Genomic DNA, 18,988 nt, shown 5'->3' with positions numbered 1-18,988 from the left:
TCTTCTAGGAGTATTTACCAGTTATCAACAGTTTTTACATTAAGAGAATGTTTAGATATTGACATAGAAGTGACAGTTCTCTCAGGTGAATCCAAGCTTTTAGAATCATCTGGTAATTTATGAACTGGTACGTTATTAGAGATAGACTCGTCCATAATCAGATCGCTACAAACACATACTTATAAGGTCTTTAACATGTTTGCCTGCTCTGATACCAACTGAAAAAGCGGGGGTCTAACAACACCACCCAATAATTCGATTAGAAATCTGTATGGACTAACTCCGAAATACTTTGCTAGAGAATCAACTAGACAGTCAGACTAAATCTAGATTAAAGTATCTCAAGGAGTTAATATATCTCACTTGTTTTGATTTACTCAATCTAAAACAACAGCGAGTCTTTAATCAAACAAAAGGAATAACTTGGACGGTACCAAAGACCAATGTCCAAGGATCAATCAATATCAATCAACAACCAAAGGTTGGATTTCCAATTGATGATCTTAACGCACAACCTGTATTATTTCAATTGTATAAAATATAATGCGAAAAAGAAATAACACAGACACCAGAAGTTTTATTAACGAGAAAACCGCAAATGCAGAAAAACCTCGGGACCTAGTCCAGATTGAATACACACTGTATTAAGCCGCTACAGACACTAGCCTACTACAAACTAACTTCGGACTGGACTATAGTTGAACCCCAATCAGTCTCCCACCGATCCAAGGTACAGTTGCACTCCTACGCCTCTGATCCCAGCAGGATACTGCGCACTTGATTCCCTTAGCTGATCTCACCCACAACTAAGAGTTGCTACGACCCAGAATCGCAGGCTTTGATAATAAACAAATCTGTCTCACACAGAAAAGTCTATCAAAGGATAAATCTGTCTCCTACAGATAAACCCTAAAAGTTTTATTCCGTCTTTTCATAATAATCAAGGTGAAAGGAACCAATTGATAATCCGGTCTTATATTCCCGAAGAACAACCTAGATTAATCAATCACCTCACAACAAACTTACTCGACTAGCGAAAGAAGATGTTGCGGAATCACAAACTATGAGATGAAGGTGTTTGTGATTAATTTTATATCTTGCCTATCAGAGAACTCTCACGATCTCGAGTCAATCAATATGATTGTACTCGTACGATAGAATATGCAAGATCAGATCACACAACTACGATAAAAGTAGTATCGGTCTGGCTTCACAATTCCAATGAAGTCTTTAAGTCGTTAACCTGGTTCTAGAAGAAGAAAACCAAAGGTTAAAGGAGAATCGACTCTATAGAGCGCACTAGTATCACACAGACGTGTGGGGATTAGTTTTTCCCAATGTTAGATGTATCTTTTATATAGTCTTCGAATCAGGGTTTTGCCTTATTTACAAAGCAATCCATATTCACCGTTAGATGAAAACCTGATTTAGATTCAAGCTAATATTTCTCAACCGTTAGATCGAAAACTTAGCTTGTCACACACATTTGAGGTATACGTTTACTGGATTTGTGAAAACCATGCCCAAACGTGTACGTGTATGTTGGTTCAACATAGTAACCCAAAAAGGTTAGCCATATGAGCTTTTCATATTAACCTTGTTCTTCTTCACCATAACTAGTTCAATTGCCTTCAGATGAACTAGTTAGAGAGTTGTTCAATTGCTATGAGATCTTATGTAACTACATAAGACACAATTGAAACAAAGATGATTCGATTCGATTGAATCGGCTCATGAACTTTAGCCACGGTTTGCATAAAGCATTCCTTAGTAATTTAAGTTTCATGTTCAGAGCACATCTTTAGATCATAACCGCTTAAGTTCACAAACAAGTTCGCGGACTTAAGATAACCGGCAGAGTTTTCGAAACTCAGCATAAATTCTCGGGTCGAGAATTTCCGCCAGTTCGTGGACTCAACACACAAACGAGTTTTTGGATATCCCAACAGAAATTCTTGGTACAAGAACTTCCGTCAGTTCGCGGACTGAGTTCGCGGACTTGGCAAAGCCAATTCCTCCGGTTTCTCTCAATCAACAAAGTTTGAAAACTTCCGATTAAGGAATAAGACTTATGCACATATGTGTTACCACACAATGATTATATCCATCATTGGTTATATAGACCTAAACTTTCATTCTAACCATTGAAACATTCTTAGAGGACGTTATATAGTTGTTACACTATTTCTCGTCAAAGCGATTTTCAAAGTGATTGAAACATTATGACTTTCGTCATTAGGTGAAGATAAACCGATCAAAGCCAAATGTTTTACCAACACACGATTTCGAGAAAAAGATAAGTAGAGTATACTCAGCTCGAAATGTCAAATGTATATGATCCAGTCTATATAGCATACGACTTTTGTCTCATAAGAAGTAGGAGATAGAATAGATAAATTTTTGAGTGATAGATAAGTTCAAGTCTCCACATACCTTTTTGTTGATGAAGTTCCACGGTTACTTGAGTAGATCTTCATTGTTGTACGATGAATCGCCATGAATTCCTTGAGCTAAACTATACTTTTCTATCCTAGTCCGAGACTTAGCTATAATAGACTAGAAATCAAGACTCATAGTTTTGATCACTAACATTGATAAACATGCTTGATATAGCAGCGCATGCGAGGTCGACCGAGCTATGCTCTAACATAAAGCACTCTTGCGCTCGCTCGTAATGCAAGAGGTAAGGGAAAATTTATGCGGGACATCCGCAGATTGATAAGAGAGGCTAACTGGGAATTATCTCAAGCCTCTATCCAATGTGACGAGGGGAGGTTAATGGCGGAAGCCGTGGACATGGACGTTTCCCGTTGTCGTGAGCTAATAGTTGGTTAATGTTGTGTGTCATCTTGAGGCGACTTATTTTGCTAGGTTTTTCTTTCGTGCACTAATTTTGGGATTCCGTCTCTTGTGAACTTCTTTTTGATGTTAGTAATATTTATTGCTTGTTTCTATGCTTCTCTTCCCTGTTGTTACTTTCCCTATCCTTCTTGTGTTGTGGGTATTTCCTTGCTGATCTTTGATCCCTGAGTCCCCAGGACTCATTTCAAGTTTGACTTCCCTCTAAGGGGTACCTCAGTGCTGCCTGGGGGGGGCGTCATCTCCTGTATTTTATAGTCAATGTGAATCGACACGTGTCTCCACGTGTAGAGAAAGCAAAAGGGGTATGGATGATAACTTCATCGTGAGTCACGCTCTTTACCTTTATATACAGTTCTTCTCCCTAGTATGCTTACTAGTTTCTTTTTAATTTCATTTTATCCTTCTCTTGGTCAATCGTGTCGCCTTCATGGCCAACTCTCTCCATGGGTATGTGTTATCTTTGGCGCCTCTTCCCATGTTGGTTTCGACGAGATTCAGGCATTGTGAATTGAAGCGACTTCTGCTTGTGAAGTCTGAAATCGAGGAACTTCGAAAGCAGAGGAGGATAAATAGAGATGCCAAGCGCGAGAACTTTAAGTTACAGAATGAGGCGTACCAGACTGCTCGTCAAGCTGAACCATCAGGTCGCGTGTCATTGGATATCCAACGAGCACTGGACGAAGCTACTACCGCTCGTGACGCGGCCAATCAATTATTTGCAGATTCTGTGATGTTGATGGCTATTTTCCGATCAGGTAGCCTTACCGCTTCTTGGGAATACGCTGACCTTGGCGGCTTCGTCTACGCTCGTACATCACCCCTATCTTGAGGATCACTTGGCGCGCTTATTAGTATTAAAGGAAAAAGCAGGTTTATTGTGGACGCTTCGGTTAATTCGTCAAGATAAAGTTCGTAAAGAATATGATGACCATGAGGACACTCTTTCGCTTGCTCGTGAAGTCGGGACTGAGGGTGAATTTATTCAAGACATCTATCATTTAGTGCATGAAGCTGATCAGGATCTTCGCTTGGCTACTGCCTAGTGTGATGACAGACGTTTAATGGTGAAAGCTTTGGATGCGGATATTGCCCGTTGTCGGGCGTTAATGGCTAATTAGGTTGCATGTGCCTTTGTAGGGTTGTCTTTTCATTTTGACGCTTGGTTTCCCTTTATGTTTGTTCTGAATCAGTATGAATAGTTTTGCTCTATTTTTTTTTTAGTTGGAGTGTTGTTTTTCTTCCCTTTCTCTCCTCTCTCATTTCTTTTTGAATATGCTTACTCCCTCTCTATTTATGTTTCTCTGTTGTTTTTTTTTGTTTTTTTTTTGTGGGAAGGGTATGCGTACTCCCTCCCTCTTTTATAAGGGGGTTACCGCTGATAAAAGAGGGTTAACGCATTAGTGAAACGCGCCTGGTCCCCCCTCTTTTTATTGAAAGGGTGTCGGGTGGGGTGGGCGTTAGTGAAACACGCCTACTCCTCCCTCTTTTTACTGAAAGGGTGTGGGGTTGGGTGGGCGTTAGTGAAGCGCGCCTACTCCCCCCTCTTTTTATTGAAAGGGTGTGGGGTTGGGTGGGCGTTAGTGAAGCGCACCTACTCCTCTTTCTTTTGAAAAAGGGTGTTGGGTGGGGTGGACATTAGTGAAACGCGCCTACTCCCACTTTTCTTTTATTGAAAGGATGCGGGGTTGGGTGGGCGTTAGTGAAACGCGCCTACTCCCCCCTCTTTTTATTGAAAGGGTGTCGATGTGATTTCAAGTTGTTGTAGTAGAAATAGGTTCGTTGAGACTTGTGAAAGCAAAATATTTTAGACTTATAAAACTTGAAAATAGAAAACTTATTGCAAAATTGATTTCAAGATATTAAAAATAACCAAGACACCGATTCCACTATCACACATGAATAAGTTAGGTAAATAATCCAAAACTCTAATTATCTTCTAAGTCCATTATTTCTTAATTCACAAATAATCAGGAATATTCTCAAACATTAATTGTATTCCCTAAGCATAGATTATCTAAACAAAGTATAACCTATCAAATTGAATCACAAGTAATTAAGAAAATCATGCAAACAATTTAAAACTCTGCAAAGCAGTGATTGAGTGAATTATAAATTATAAATTAGAGAGAATAAAATAGTTACCAATTATTCATGCGTGAATAGCTTCCTCATTTCCTTGGTTGTGGGATAATTAGCTCATCATCATGCTGGAAACACACTCAAATTTCATTTTTTATTGCTCAAAGGGTGTTTACAAAGAAGAAATGGAGAAAAACTATTAAAAACCGGGTTTGTAACAGTGATAAGTGTTATAAACCGAACTGTTACAGAGAAAGATATATGTAAACTGTCACTGATGCTGTAGCATATGACCCCCACCCCTCTGTCGTTGTCACTGTTGATAAACGACTGTCTATATGCGTCTAAAGTTCTTCGTGTTCTTCACAGCAGCAGAAATGGTGATTTCTGCAACTTGATTTTCTCGACTCTGTGATGCTCTGTAATCTCCCAAACTCTCACTCTTCATTTCCCTTATGAGACTCGTACTTCCCCTTTTATACATAACAGCGCAACAAAATCTCTCTCAATCACTCCCAGAAATCTTCTCTTACTCGGCAGTAAAGAAAATTATTCTCCGGATATTTTCTTCCCTTTCTTCTCTTCCCACGCTGTCAACCAGTGCTGAATCTTCCCAAATTAACTCTTTCACGTTTCCTCAGCGACCAAACTCTATCCAAACACGAGTAGCACTCGTCTAGACAAACTGAAATTCCGTAATTATCTTACCTGCACACGTACTCCCCTGTTTGACTTCAAGTCCATGTTGCGGCTCAATTTCTTCAATTCTGATGGATTTACCAGTCCTGTTTATCTGCAATAGGCCCAATCCGATCGATAGTAGAGTTTTAATCTCCCTAGAAGTCGTCCAAAACCAAAACAGCAAAGTCGGGTTTTTAAGAAACACGCAAGTCCCTGATTTCTTCAATCTGAAACTCGGACCAAATCTAATCCAATCCATTGATCATACCCTGCCTGTTGATCTTCATCAAGTCGTCACAAGCAATTTCAGCCATTGGGTTTGCTTAAATCACCTCCAAAACACAAACCCTAATATCTTCTAGTGATGAACACAATTTCCCGCCAAAACAGGAAATTCAAACGAAGAGGAAGGTCAGACCTTATCCAACAGTTGGGGGTGTGAATATCATCTGGGTCCCCCTTAGTAATTGAGTTGCCCCTTATCCAAAATTGGGGTTTGAATAGTAGGTGTCCTCCGGGTGCCTTTATCAACTATTCGAGCCGTATTTTCCAAAAATACCTATAAACACATAAAACACCATAATAAGTAGAAAATCGAGTACCAACAATACTGAAAATTGAGGACAATTCAGTCACAAAAATGTGTCTATCAAATACCCCCAAACTTATTATTTGCTAGTCCTCGAGCAAATCTAATCTAGAAAATAAAATCCAAACTCACTAGGTGGACCTAGTGACCGAGTTATAGTCTTGCACTCAGCATACTAAAATTCATATATAAGTGACAGAGCTCTACTCAGATAGTTTCTGGACATCATAACCGGAGTCAACCAATCACATGGAAAGATTAAGAACATGGATAAAGATAAAAAATCGACGGTTTAAAGTGAACGGTGTTTCCCATATTTGCCGGAAGGCCTCTGCCAAGATGAACCTATCCTAATGGACTAAGATACCGGTCTAACTAATATCAACACAACTGGCATATACAAGGGGACCAGTGGTCGATCAAACTAACTCTAGGTCAACACAACTGGCATATACAAGGGCACCAGTGGTCAACTTTATTGAATTTATTCCGGTTCGTCTGATGGTCTGGTCTCAATTTTTTTTTATCTCAATCACTCTATTTCACCTAGCACTGGTAACAACTTGAATCGTGTGCCCCACCAAATCACTTAAGAAATAAAAACAGAAGGGATTAGGATTCAACGAGATATGGAAAAACTACCATGTTTTTTTTAATTCTAACACCTGAGCTCTGTGCCTTTATGAATAGATTCTTTAGATGTTTCCATCTAATCAGATTGGTTCCTCAACTCCTACAACCAAGATGTTGCCATCCACTTAGATTGGTTAGTGCCAACCTTAATAAGCATAAATTTCTAGGCTCTGGAGTTTATTCATTGCAACTAAAAGTTTATCCCATACCCTCAAACTTAAATCTAACATTGTCCTCAATGTTCTAAAGATAAAATTAAAAGCATGAACAAGGAGAAACTGTTACCACTTGAAGCAAAAGAGTTAAGGAAAGATATTACCGTGTTGCAAGAGCATGGGTTACCTCCCAAGAAGTGCTAAGTTTAAAGTCTTCAGCCAGACTAAGAAAGGATTAGTCACCTTATAGAATCATATAGTAATAGCTGGAATAACTGCGGATCACCAAAACCAAATACAACTATCGTAAGTAAAAGGAATCTGCACCATGGAAAGAAAGTTAACAAATAAAGCACACCCTTGTCTAGTTTCCTATTTAAGACAACTACATCTAGCTGTGGTTCAGGTTCAGGTTCTATAACTCGGTCTAGATAACATATTTTCCTGTGTTGCATTTCCTCAAAAGTTAGATCCGAATGTTCAGGTTCTAGAGTCTGGAAAAACTCAAATAAAAACTTAGAAGCACATAATAATAACCTAAATAATTTCGGATCCTTAAAGTCAATCAAATTTAACTTACACAACTGACCACAAAGAGAGTGGTGGTCTTCCTTAAACAAATATGTCGACCCTAATATCCTAAAGTAATTAGGTTTAGTCTCGAAACTTAATATCTGACACATTTGAATTTCATAAGTTCCCACAATTGGAGAAAATTTTTTTGGTGGGAAAACAAAGTCAATCGAGGTATTGTAGACTGGGTTAATCACATCAACCAGAGGATGGGTTTCTAACAACTGAACTTCTTTCTGGACATCATTAGGTTCAGGAAAACATGTATGAAGATAATCTTGTAAAATGGTTGAGGCATATATGTTAAGTTACAAGTGAGGGACCTTTGTAAGAGTTAAAGCACATGGAGAATAAAAATCACCCCCAAACTTAGAGTTTTCAGTGTCTCTATAAAGACTAGTCACAACTTCCCTAGTTTCAAGGTCATCAGATTCCTGAAAATGGTCAATTGATTCTTCTAAGTCAGTACATCCTCACTCATCTCTACGATTTCATTTTGTTTTTCTAAGCCTAATGTTTCTAAATCGCTAGACTCGAAAACAATATTCTCAGGATAAACCCGCTCCTCTAAACTATCATCGTCTTCGTAATCAAAAGAAAATACTACATCATCTAAAGAAGTCTTATCTTTAGTCAAATCCTCTTCCTTTTGAATAGGTGAATAATTATTAAAATTATTTGGATTTGAACTAGAAATAATATTATCATTATAAAGCTCTGTTGGAGTAACAAATTCCTGATCACTATGCCTAAATATTTCAGATTCTTCATCAGCACTATCCTCATCATAATCATAATAACATGAAAATGGTTGAACCTCATCTAAAGTATTGCTTCCAATTATATCCTTGTCATCTTTATTATGTAAATAAAACTTTTTCCTTACTTTCAAGGTTGATTTTTGAAGCAATGTATTGGCAATTCAGTGTAATTCGAGCAATTCTTTCTTCTGTCTCTAACTCAAGCCTACGTGTTGACTCAGCAAACTCACGTGTTGACTCAGTTAACTTACATGTTGACTCAACTAACTTCCTGAGGTTATCTTCTAAAGAAGGTTCACTCATTGTTACAGTTCTTTCGTCTATAACTAAGTCATCTGTATCCGCTGACTTATGTGTCGACTCATGTAACTTAAGCGTTGACTCAAGTATCTTACCTGCCTCATCTAGGGAAGAGGAATTATAGGAATTTTTCTCGTATGACCGATATTCATGTGAATAGTAATTGGGCTCACCATGGTATCAGCCATAACTTTCAAAAGGTTGGCATTCCCAACCACTATTCACAGTATGGTCAAAGTAATGTCCATTTTTAAAATCAGTCGGATATTCGTTGTATTGGCTACTATAATACCAGTTCGACATTCTCAACACAAAATAAACCCACTGAAAAGGGATTCGTGCGTGGATAGAGCCTTACCTCCCATACCAGACGGGCGATGAACCGTTGAAGTCGACTCACGCCACCGACTCCAATGTCAGTGTACGAACATGAGGGGCCGAGATGGTATCGTAACCGTCCTCCTTCCCTGCAACAGTTTTATTTAAATGAACCCTTCCTTAGGGTTTTTAAAAATAATAATGTCCAATATCCAAAAATAAAGTCCAAAAAAAAAAAGAAAAAAAAATACAGCAATAAAATCCTAATTACAGTTTCTAAAAATAAAATAAAATAAAATATCTATATACAAAAATCTTCTTCTTCACTCCTTTTGGATTCCTCTTTTCTTTCCTTCTTTGGCTTCGCTTTTGTTTTCAGCACTTTCTCCCTTTTTATTTAGCTCAGCTCCAAATATGTAAATAAACAAGAAATACCAAAAGGCATAAAAAAGAAAAAAGAAAAAAAAATAAAAATAAAAAAACCTAAAAACAAATCTATACACAAGTCCCCGGCAGCGGCGCCAAAAATTGATGTGATTTCAAGTTGTTGTAGTAGTAATAGGTTCATTGAGACTTGTGAAAAGCAAAAGATTTTAGACTTATAAAACTTGAAAATAGAAAACTTATTGCAAAATTGATTTCAAGATATTAAAAATAACCAAGACACTGATTCCACTATCACACATGAATAAGCTATGGTAAATAATCCAAAACTCTAATTATCTTCTAAGTTCATTATTTCTTAATTCACAAATAATCAGGCATATTCTCAAACATTAATTGTATTCCCTAAGCATAGATTATCTAAACAAAGTATAACCTATCAAATTGAATCACAAGTAATTGAGAAAATCATGCAAACAATTTAAAACTCTGCAAAACAATGATTGAGTGAATTATAAATTATAAATTAGAGAGAATAAAATAGTTACCAATTATTCATGCGTGAATAGCTTCCTCATTGCCTTGGTTGTGGGAGGATTAGCTTATCATCATGTTCGAAACACACTCGAAATTCATTTTTTATTGCTCAAAGGGTGTTTACAAAGATGAAATGGAGAAAAACTATTAAAAACCGGGTTTGTAACAGTTATAAGTGTTACAAACCGAACTGTTACAGAGAACGATATATGTAAACTGTCACTGATGTTGTAACATACGACCCTCACCCCTCTGTCGTTGTCACTGTTGATAAATGACTGTCTCTGTGCGTCTAAAGTTCTTCGTGTTCTTCACAGTAACAGAAATGGTGATTTCTGCAACTTGATTTTCTCGACTCTGTGATGCTCTGTAATCTCCCAAACTCTCACTCTTCATTTCCCTTATGAGACTCGTACTTCCCCTTTTATACATAAAAGTGCAACAAAATCTCTCTCAATCACTCCCAGAGATCTTCTCTTACTCGACAATAAAGAAAAATATTCTCCGGATATTTTCTTCCCTTTCTTCTCTTCCAACGCTGTCAACCAGTGTTGAATCTTCCCAAATTAACTCTTTCACGTTTCCTCAACGACCAAACTCTATCCAAACACGAGTAACACTCGTCTAAACAAACTGAAATTCCGTGATTATCTTATCTGCACACGTACTCCCCTGTTTGACTTCAAGTCCATGTTGAGGATCAATTTCTTCAATTCTGATGGACTTACCAGTCCTGTTTATCTGCAATAGGCCCAATCCGATCGATAGTAGAGTTTTAATCTCCCTAGAAGTCGTCCAAAACCAAAACACAAAGTCGGGTTTTTAAGAAACACGCAAGTCCCTGATTTCTTCAATCTGAAACTCCGGCCAAATCTAATCCAATCCATTGATCATACCCTGCCTGTTGATCTTAATCAAGTCGTCACAAGCAATTTGAGCCATTGAGTCTGCTTAAATCACCTCCAAAACACAAGACCCTAATATCGGCTAGTGATGAACACAATTTCCCGCCAAAACAGGAAATTCAAACAAAGAGGAAGGTCAGCCCTTATCCAACAGTTGGGGTGTGAATATCATCTGGGTGCCCCTTAGTAATTGAGTTTCCCCTTATCCAAAATTGGGGTTCGAATAGTAGGTTCCTCCGGGTGCCTTTATCAACTTATCGAGCCATATTTTCCAAAAATGTTTATTTTCCAAAAATACCTACAAACACATAAAACACCATTATAAGTAAAAAATCAAGTACCAACAATACTGAAAATTGAGGACAATTCAGTCACAAAAATGTGTCTATCAGGTGTCGGGTGGGGTGGGCATTAGTGAAACGCGCCTACTCCCCAATCTTTTCATTGGAAGGGTGTCGGGTGGGGTGGGCGTTAGTGAAGCGCGCCTACTCCCCCTTTCTTTTTATTGAAAGGATGCAGGGCGGGGTGGGCGTTAGTGAAGCGCGCCTACTCCCCCTTCTTTTTATTGAAAGAATGTGGGGTTGGGTGGGCGTTAGTGAAACGCGCCTACTCCCTCCTCTTTTTATTGAAAAGGTGTGGGGTTGGGTGGGCGTTAGTGAAACGCGCATACTCCCCCTTCTTTTTATTGAAAGGATGTGGGGTTGGGTGGGCGTTAGTGAAACGCGCCTACTCCCCCCTCTTTTTATTGCAAGGGTGTGGGGTTTGGTGGGCGTTAGTGAAGCCTACTCCTACCTCTTCTGGATTGGATTTAGCATTTTCTTCTTGGCTTTATCAGTCAATCAGGCGCCCTTGGCTAGCCTGGGACCTTTTGTAAATTTGTCAGTCTATCAGGCGCCATTAGCTGGCCTGAGACCTTTTATAGATTTTTCAGTCGATCAGGCGCTCTTGGCTGACCTGAGACCTTCTGTAGATTTATCAGTTGATCAGGCGCCCTTGGCTAACCTGAGACCTTTTGTAGACTTGTCAGTCGATCAGGCGCCTTTGGCTAACCCGAGACCTTTTGTAGACTTGTCAGTCAATCAGGCGCCTTTGGCTAACCTGAGACCTTTTGTAGACTTGTCAGTCAATCAGGCGCCTTTGGCTAACCCGAGACCTTTTGTAGATTTGTCAGTCGATCAGGCGCCTTTGGCTAACCTGAGACCTTTTGTAGACTTGTCAGTCAATCAGGCGCCTTTGGCTGACCTGAGACTTTTTATAGATTTGTCAGTCGATCGGGCTCCTTTGGCTAACCTGAGACCTTTTGTAGATTTGTCGGTCGATTAGGCGCCCTTGGCTAACCTGAGACTTTTGTAGATTTGTCAGTCAATCAGGCGCCTTTGGCTAACCTGAGACCTTTTGTAAATTTGTCAGTCGATCAGGCGCCCTTGGCTAACCTGAGACCTTTTGTATATTTGTCAGTCGATTAGGCGCCTTTGGATAACCTGAGACCTTTTGTAAACTTGTCAGTCGATCAGGCGCCTTTGGCTAACCTGAGACCTTTTGTAGATTCACATCACTTTTGATAACTTACTTTTGTTGATTGAAGCAAATGTTTACACATTGAGGGGTTCAGGCATGGAATTTTTTCAACCATTTGCCGTTGATGGGTGTTTTGACCTTGGTTCCGTCCATGCGCCTGAGCTTGTAGTATCCGCTTTCTACTGCTTTTCTTATTTTGAATGGGCCTTCCTAGTTAGCGGCAAACTTGCCAGCGCTAGCATTTCTTTGTACGTGAGGAACGATTTTTAGTAGCAGGTCATTTGTATTTAAGGTTCTCTCCTTCACGTTCTGGTTATAGTAGTTGGTCGCACGCTTCCTGTAAGCTTCTGCGAATCTTTCCGCACGCGCTCTTCGTTCTTCTATCGTATCCAGGTGCGAAAAGACTTATCTCATCTGGCGTGTTGTGGCTGTCCATCGCTACTCTTGCCGATAGGATTGCTATCTCTGCTGGCAATATCGCGTCTTCTCCGTAGACTAGTAAACAGGGTGATGCCCCGGTGGAGCTACGCTTCGAGATTCCGTATGCCCAAAGTGCTGACGACAACTGTTCGTCCCACTCCCTATGATGAACGTGCACTGTCCTGCTGAGGATTCAGATGAGAATCTTGCTTGTCTCCTCAGCCTGCCCATTCCCCTTTGGGTAATAAGGGGTCGACGTATGAAGCCTTATGTTGTATTGGCGGAGCAGTTCGAGTACATATTTATTTACAAAAGACTTGGCATTATCTGCACTAATTATCATGGGCGCGCCGAACCTATAAATGATATGCTCTTTGATGAACGCGGACACGGTTGTTCCAGCGTAGTCTTTGAGAGGTATCGCTTCTACCCATTTCGATGCGTACTCAGTAGCCGTTATTATGTATTTGTGATGCTTTGATGACGTTGGGTTGATTGTTCCTACAAGATCAAGCCCCCAACTATGAAACGACCGTGGTGTCACTATGGTGTGTAGTTGTGTATGGGGCGCTTGGATCAGGTTTCCGTGCGTTTGGAAACTCAAGCACTTGCTGACATGCTCTGCGGTATCTCTTTCCATGGTTGGCCAGTAGAACCCACCTTCATAAAGCTGGAGGAACATCTTCCGCATTCCTTGATGCTCAGCGTCATGTGACCGCGTCATTACCTTCGCTGCTTCATGATCTGACAAGCATCGTAATATGGCCCCGTTGTAGCTTCTTCGATAAAGGATACCGTCGTGTACGAACAAACATGCAGATTTCTTTTGGATCTTCAAAGTCGCTTGCCTTTCATTGGGCGACTTTCCATGTTGAATGAAATCTATGTAAGGTTGTCTTCAATCTACTCCCTCGGCTGTACATACCTCTGCTTGTTGCGGTGGAGACTGACAGTCAGCGCAACTGTCTTGGAGGGCTGCTTCTTGTGCGGACATGCTTGGCCAATATACCCCTGTGGATGGTGGTTTTTAGCTTAGGTTTAAAATTGTAAAACCTTGCATATGATGTGACGTCACGGAGCCATGAGTGTCAACCTCTTCCCTGGCACATTTATTGAGCAACTCAATCTTTTTTTATGAAATTTACCTAGAATGGTGCATGTAGCAACAATCCCAGGTATTCTGTAAATTTTGGCACCTTGTCTACATAATTAATATAAGTTTCTTTGAATGATTTTTGTGCTATGTTCCCCGGCCGAATCCTTAATGTTGATATGGCATGACAATTTGTGTTCACTCGCAGCAGAGTAGCACGAATTTCTAAGTATCAAGGATAAGGTCTTTGCATAAGGTATTCAATCAGAAAGCATGCTGCTCTCTGGCAATGAACTTAAAAGAATTCTGTGTCAACACATAGAGTTCAATCAAGTATCCTGACAAATTTGCAAAAGTTAAGGTTTTGCGCCTTGCGCAGTATATCAGACCTTGCTTGTCGAAATCAAGCCTATGCAAACTAGGTAATTAATCCGCCATGGATTAACGGATGAAAAATCTTGCCCAGAATCAGAAAACAAGGAGCTGCAGGATATGAGAAGCAGAAAAGAGAGGCGTGGCCATGCCTTAGGCCAACCGGCGCCATTTTCCATTGGCCACGCCCCATCCTAAACCGACAATATTTCCCTCGACCAATCAGGTCTCCTTAAACTCGCCATACGCACATAAGTTGTGGCTGGGACCATCCTAAACCGGCCCTATTTGCCTCGACCAATCAGGTCGTCTTAAACTCACCACATGCACATAAGTTGTGGACGGGCCCATACTTTCCGGTCATATTTCCCATCGACCAATCAGGTCGCATTAAAACTGCCACGCGTACCAAAAGGGTGGCCACGCCCATGCTTGGTCGGCTCCCTGCTTTCATTGACCAATCAGGTTGCTCTAAATCTGGCACAACTTTAAAAAGGGTGGAAATTGTGTCAAAAGGTTACCATACTAAGTTGGCTTCCCAAAACCATGCCAACATGCCAAACGGCATGCCAAATATGCCAAAATCATGCCAATCGCACACGCCAAACAGGCATGCCAAGTGCACATGCCAAACGTGCCACCTACCGCGTACTACATGCCATATATGCTAATTAGGGTTTCGACATACCAAACCCTAATTTAGGCAAAGTTGTCGCGCCAACCGAGCCAAACAATGTTCCACAAAACATGGGGATCAATGTGGCCATTAAAATTGATGTTGACGCACCACGTTTGAATCTAACACCAACGTGCCAAAAATACAGCGGCCATGGCTACGCCAGGCGTCACTTGCACCATTGTGCTGCTGGCATGCACAAACTATGCCAGCCATGCCGCAACGCCACTGACATGCACTAAAGGCGCCACTGTGCCATTGTCAGATGCCAATGGAAGGTAGCCACAATCAACAACTACCCTTCCCCATGAGATGCAATCTCAGCCATCCAAGTTTGCCACCAAACTAAAAGACTTTTGGCAACTTTTAGGCGACCAGCAGCCTAAATCCCGTGGCTATGGCTACGCCAGGCACCACTTACACCATCATGCCACTGACATGCACAAACTATGCCAGCCATTCCACAGTGTCACTGGCATGCACGAACTATGCCAGCCATGCCGCAATGCCACTGACATGCACTAAAGGCGCCACTATGCCATTATCAGCGCCAACAGAAGGTAGCCATAATAAATGGCTACCCTTCCTCATGAGATGCAATCTCAGACATCCAAGTTCTCCACCGAACTGATAGACTTGTGGCAAGTTTCAGGCGGCCATCCAAGATGAGTCTAATAGCATCACATGCTATTTTCCTGCGGCAAGTCTCGTGATTTTGACTTGCCAAAGTGCTACATGTTTTCCACAAAAAACACTCGAGACATCAAACATGTCATAAACTGGGGGATACTCATCAGGGTATTGGTCTGGCGGTTTACACCGTGCGGCGTGCAATACGTCCGTTACAAGAAAGTGTCATGAAGAAGGGCGGTTAGTAATGGCAAGAAGTAATGGTGTAAACATTTCCTTCATCATGGAAGCATAAATTCTAACGTTACACATTACTCCACTCTTCCACCACTCAATCGTTTTCACTTCCTACGAGATCAAGGTACGTTTTATTACGACTTGTATAAATAGGTTTCACCTATTTCCACCAGACAACAAGTTTTGGTCGGCAACAACATAGTATCCAAAATTCACCAAGAACTGATAGCTTTTCACTCTGCAAGCCAGTTCCACTTTATGATACAAGTCATAAAACAAGCCACATCTTCAGATTTAACCATTCTGGTCTCAACACTCTCTTCGCTTCCCTCCCTAAGACCAACCCTTCACCCTTCACTTTGTGACCGAAGCAAGCCTGGAATGGCCATTTCTTGGTTTAGGCCAGGATTGTACAGTTTGATCTCTCGAATATAAAGTACCCCCGTGCAGTGCATTGTTTATGGTTTAGATTCGTTTCTCATCCACACACCCAAAGTTACCAAAACCAGCAGAAACAGTTTTCACCCACAAAAAACCCCTAATCTCTGAAGTCTTCGGTACAGGTGAACGGTGCCAGTTTGTCCACATGTCTCCGTGTGCAATTCCTGGAGTAGTTTCTCTGACTCCATTTTATTCACGCACCTCGCGAGTGATCCTCCGGTAGATCTATAGTATAATTCCCCTTGGATCATCACAAACTGTTTCAAGGATTGGGTGGGCATTACCCGATCTTCTTCCATCCTGGTAAGGTCTTCGATATATACTCGCCTCTAGTCGTCTGCCTCTTCGAATGCCAAATCTTCTTTCCATGTGTTGGGTAGGTCTTTCCTCCGTGTTGTGATTGTACCCTCTTCTTAACCGTTTAAATGCACTTTGCTTGCTAAGGTTTCCAAGGCGTCTGCATGTTTATTCTCGCCTCTGCCAGTATGGTCGAGCGTTGACCCTGTTTGATTCATCAACCTTTGAGCCTCTGCCCGATAAGGTGCTAGGTGTGGTTTTTTGAAGTAGAAATCGACATTCACTTGATTTGTCACGAGCTTTGAATCGCCTTTAACTTTCACGCTTCCCAGATTGAGTTCCTTATCCATTCAGAGTCCTAGGATTAATGCTTCATACTCGGAGACATTATTACTGCACGGGAAATCCAGTTTAAACGAATACGAGAGTAACTCACCTTATGGGGATTCAAACACTACTTCGGCTCCCCCGGCGGTGCCGTACGATGACCCATCAAAGAACATGGTCCAAGGTTTGTCAGTATCTGCGACTGCCACTTCTCCAGGTAAGTATCCATGCACCTCATCGTCCCCTTCTCCTGGAAACATAGCCATTAAGTCGGCGATCGCTTGTCCTCTTACTTTCTTGGGTCGCTGATATTTGAGTTCGAATTCGGACAGTTGTAGCAACCATCGAGCGGTCCTTCCGGTTAGGACAGGTTTGGACGCTAGGTAAGCTATGGGGTTTACCGCGGCTACCACGATGGTCTCATGTGTCAGGATATAGGGTCCCAGTTTTTGTGTTGCGTAGATAAAGGCTAGGCATGCTTGCTCCACGCGTGGATATCTCAGCTCCGCATCCCTTAGGGCTCGACTGACATAATATATAGGTGATAGCTCTTCCCCTCCCATGTCTTGTGCTAAGACTGCACCTATCGTCGAATTGGTGAATGTCGTGTAAAGGTAGAGGGGAACTCCTTTGATAAGTGGTTTGAGAACCTTCGGCTGACAAGGCATTGTTTCAATTTTTCAAAAGAAGCGCACTGTATGTCGCCTCATACAAAAGACACTCCCTTCTTTAGTAAGGGGAGGAACACAGTCATTAGTTTCGCTAAACCTGGTATCGTATGTACGATATCCGTCCGATGAAGGCTTGTAATTCCTTTGCATTTGCTGGAGGCGCCATGGTCGTGATTGCCTCGACTTTACTTGGGTCTACCTGGATTCCTTCATTGGTTACCACAAAGCCTAGGAACTTTCCCGATTCCACTTCGAAGGAATACTTGAGAGGGTTCATTTTGAGCTTGAACTTTCTGCACCTATTGAAAGCAGTCTTTAGGTGGGAGACGTGATTTTCGGTTGCTTGCGTCTTGACCACGATATCATCAACGTAAACTTCTACTGTTTGATATAGTAAATCGTGGAATATGGAGGTTATAGCACGTTGGTACGTGGCGCCCGCATTTTTCAGGCCAAATGGCATTACTACGTAGTAGAAATTTCCGTACAGAGTCTGGAACGCCGTCTTCTTTGCGTCTGACAGATCCATTTTTATCTGGTTATACCCACTGAATCCCTCCATGAAGGAGAACCTCCACTTGCCCCCCGTTGCGTCAAGCATCATATCGATATTAGGAAAGTGGAAGTCGTCTTTTTGGCATGCTCGGTTTAGGTCCCTATAGTCAGTGCAACACCTGATTTTTCCGTTTTTCTTCGTCACATGCACAATATTGGCTAACCAGGTCGGATGTTGGATGGGTTTGATGAATTTAACCTTCAGTAAGCGCTCCACCTCTTCCTTTATTGCAAGTGATGTGGCCCTAGGGAACTCCCTACTCCTTTGATTTACTGGTTTGAACTCAGGTGACACCCCGAGGGTGTGAGCTACGAGCTCGCTATTGAGTCCTGGAATCTCATCATAGTCGAAGGCGAAGACATATTTGTAGTCTCTCAGTAGACCGATTAGTGCTTCCCTTTATTCCTTGTCCAAGCTTTTGCTTATCATGATAGGGAGCTTATCTCCTTCCGTTCCTATATAAATTTCTTCTATTCCATCCATGGTGAGGTCTTTGGGCGTTCATTCTTCTGTGGTTCTAGTGGTTGTGTCTGTAAGCTGATCTCGCAATTCCTCGTCATCAACCATGTTGTAGGGTAGCTCGGCCAAGCTTTGTTCTTCACTTTCATAGGGAGCTTCCATTTCGTTTCTTGATATTTCTGTGCAATCTTGTTCATCTGCGGTCACTCCCTCATTTAATTGCTATAATCGATATACATAGAGATATTTTGTAAAAGGGTCTTATATTTATAGCCTAATTAGGGTCTGGGTCGTAAAAGATACGGTTGATGCATTAGGGTCGAAGACTAAGTTTGACCGTCTAATTTGATCAAATTATATTATAACCCTGTTAAAGACTTAACGGCCAAACAGAGACAATAAATCAAACACTTTACCTTCATATTCAAGCATCCTCTTCAAGTTATGTTCATCTATACCAAATCCTGGATCTTCATCAACCGGATATATATGTTTATCTAAATAAAGAAGGATT

This window comes from Papaver somniferum, chromosome 6 (assembly GCF_003573695.1).
Source record: "Papaver somniferum cultivar HN1 chromosome 6, ASM357369v1, whole genome shotgun sequence".
NCBI classification, from domain to species: Eukaryota; Viridiplantae; Streptophyta; class Magnoliopsida; order Ranunculales; family Papaveraceae; genus Papaver; species Papaver somniferum.
This window is presented reverse-complemented; position numbering follows the sequence as displayed.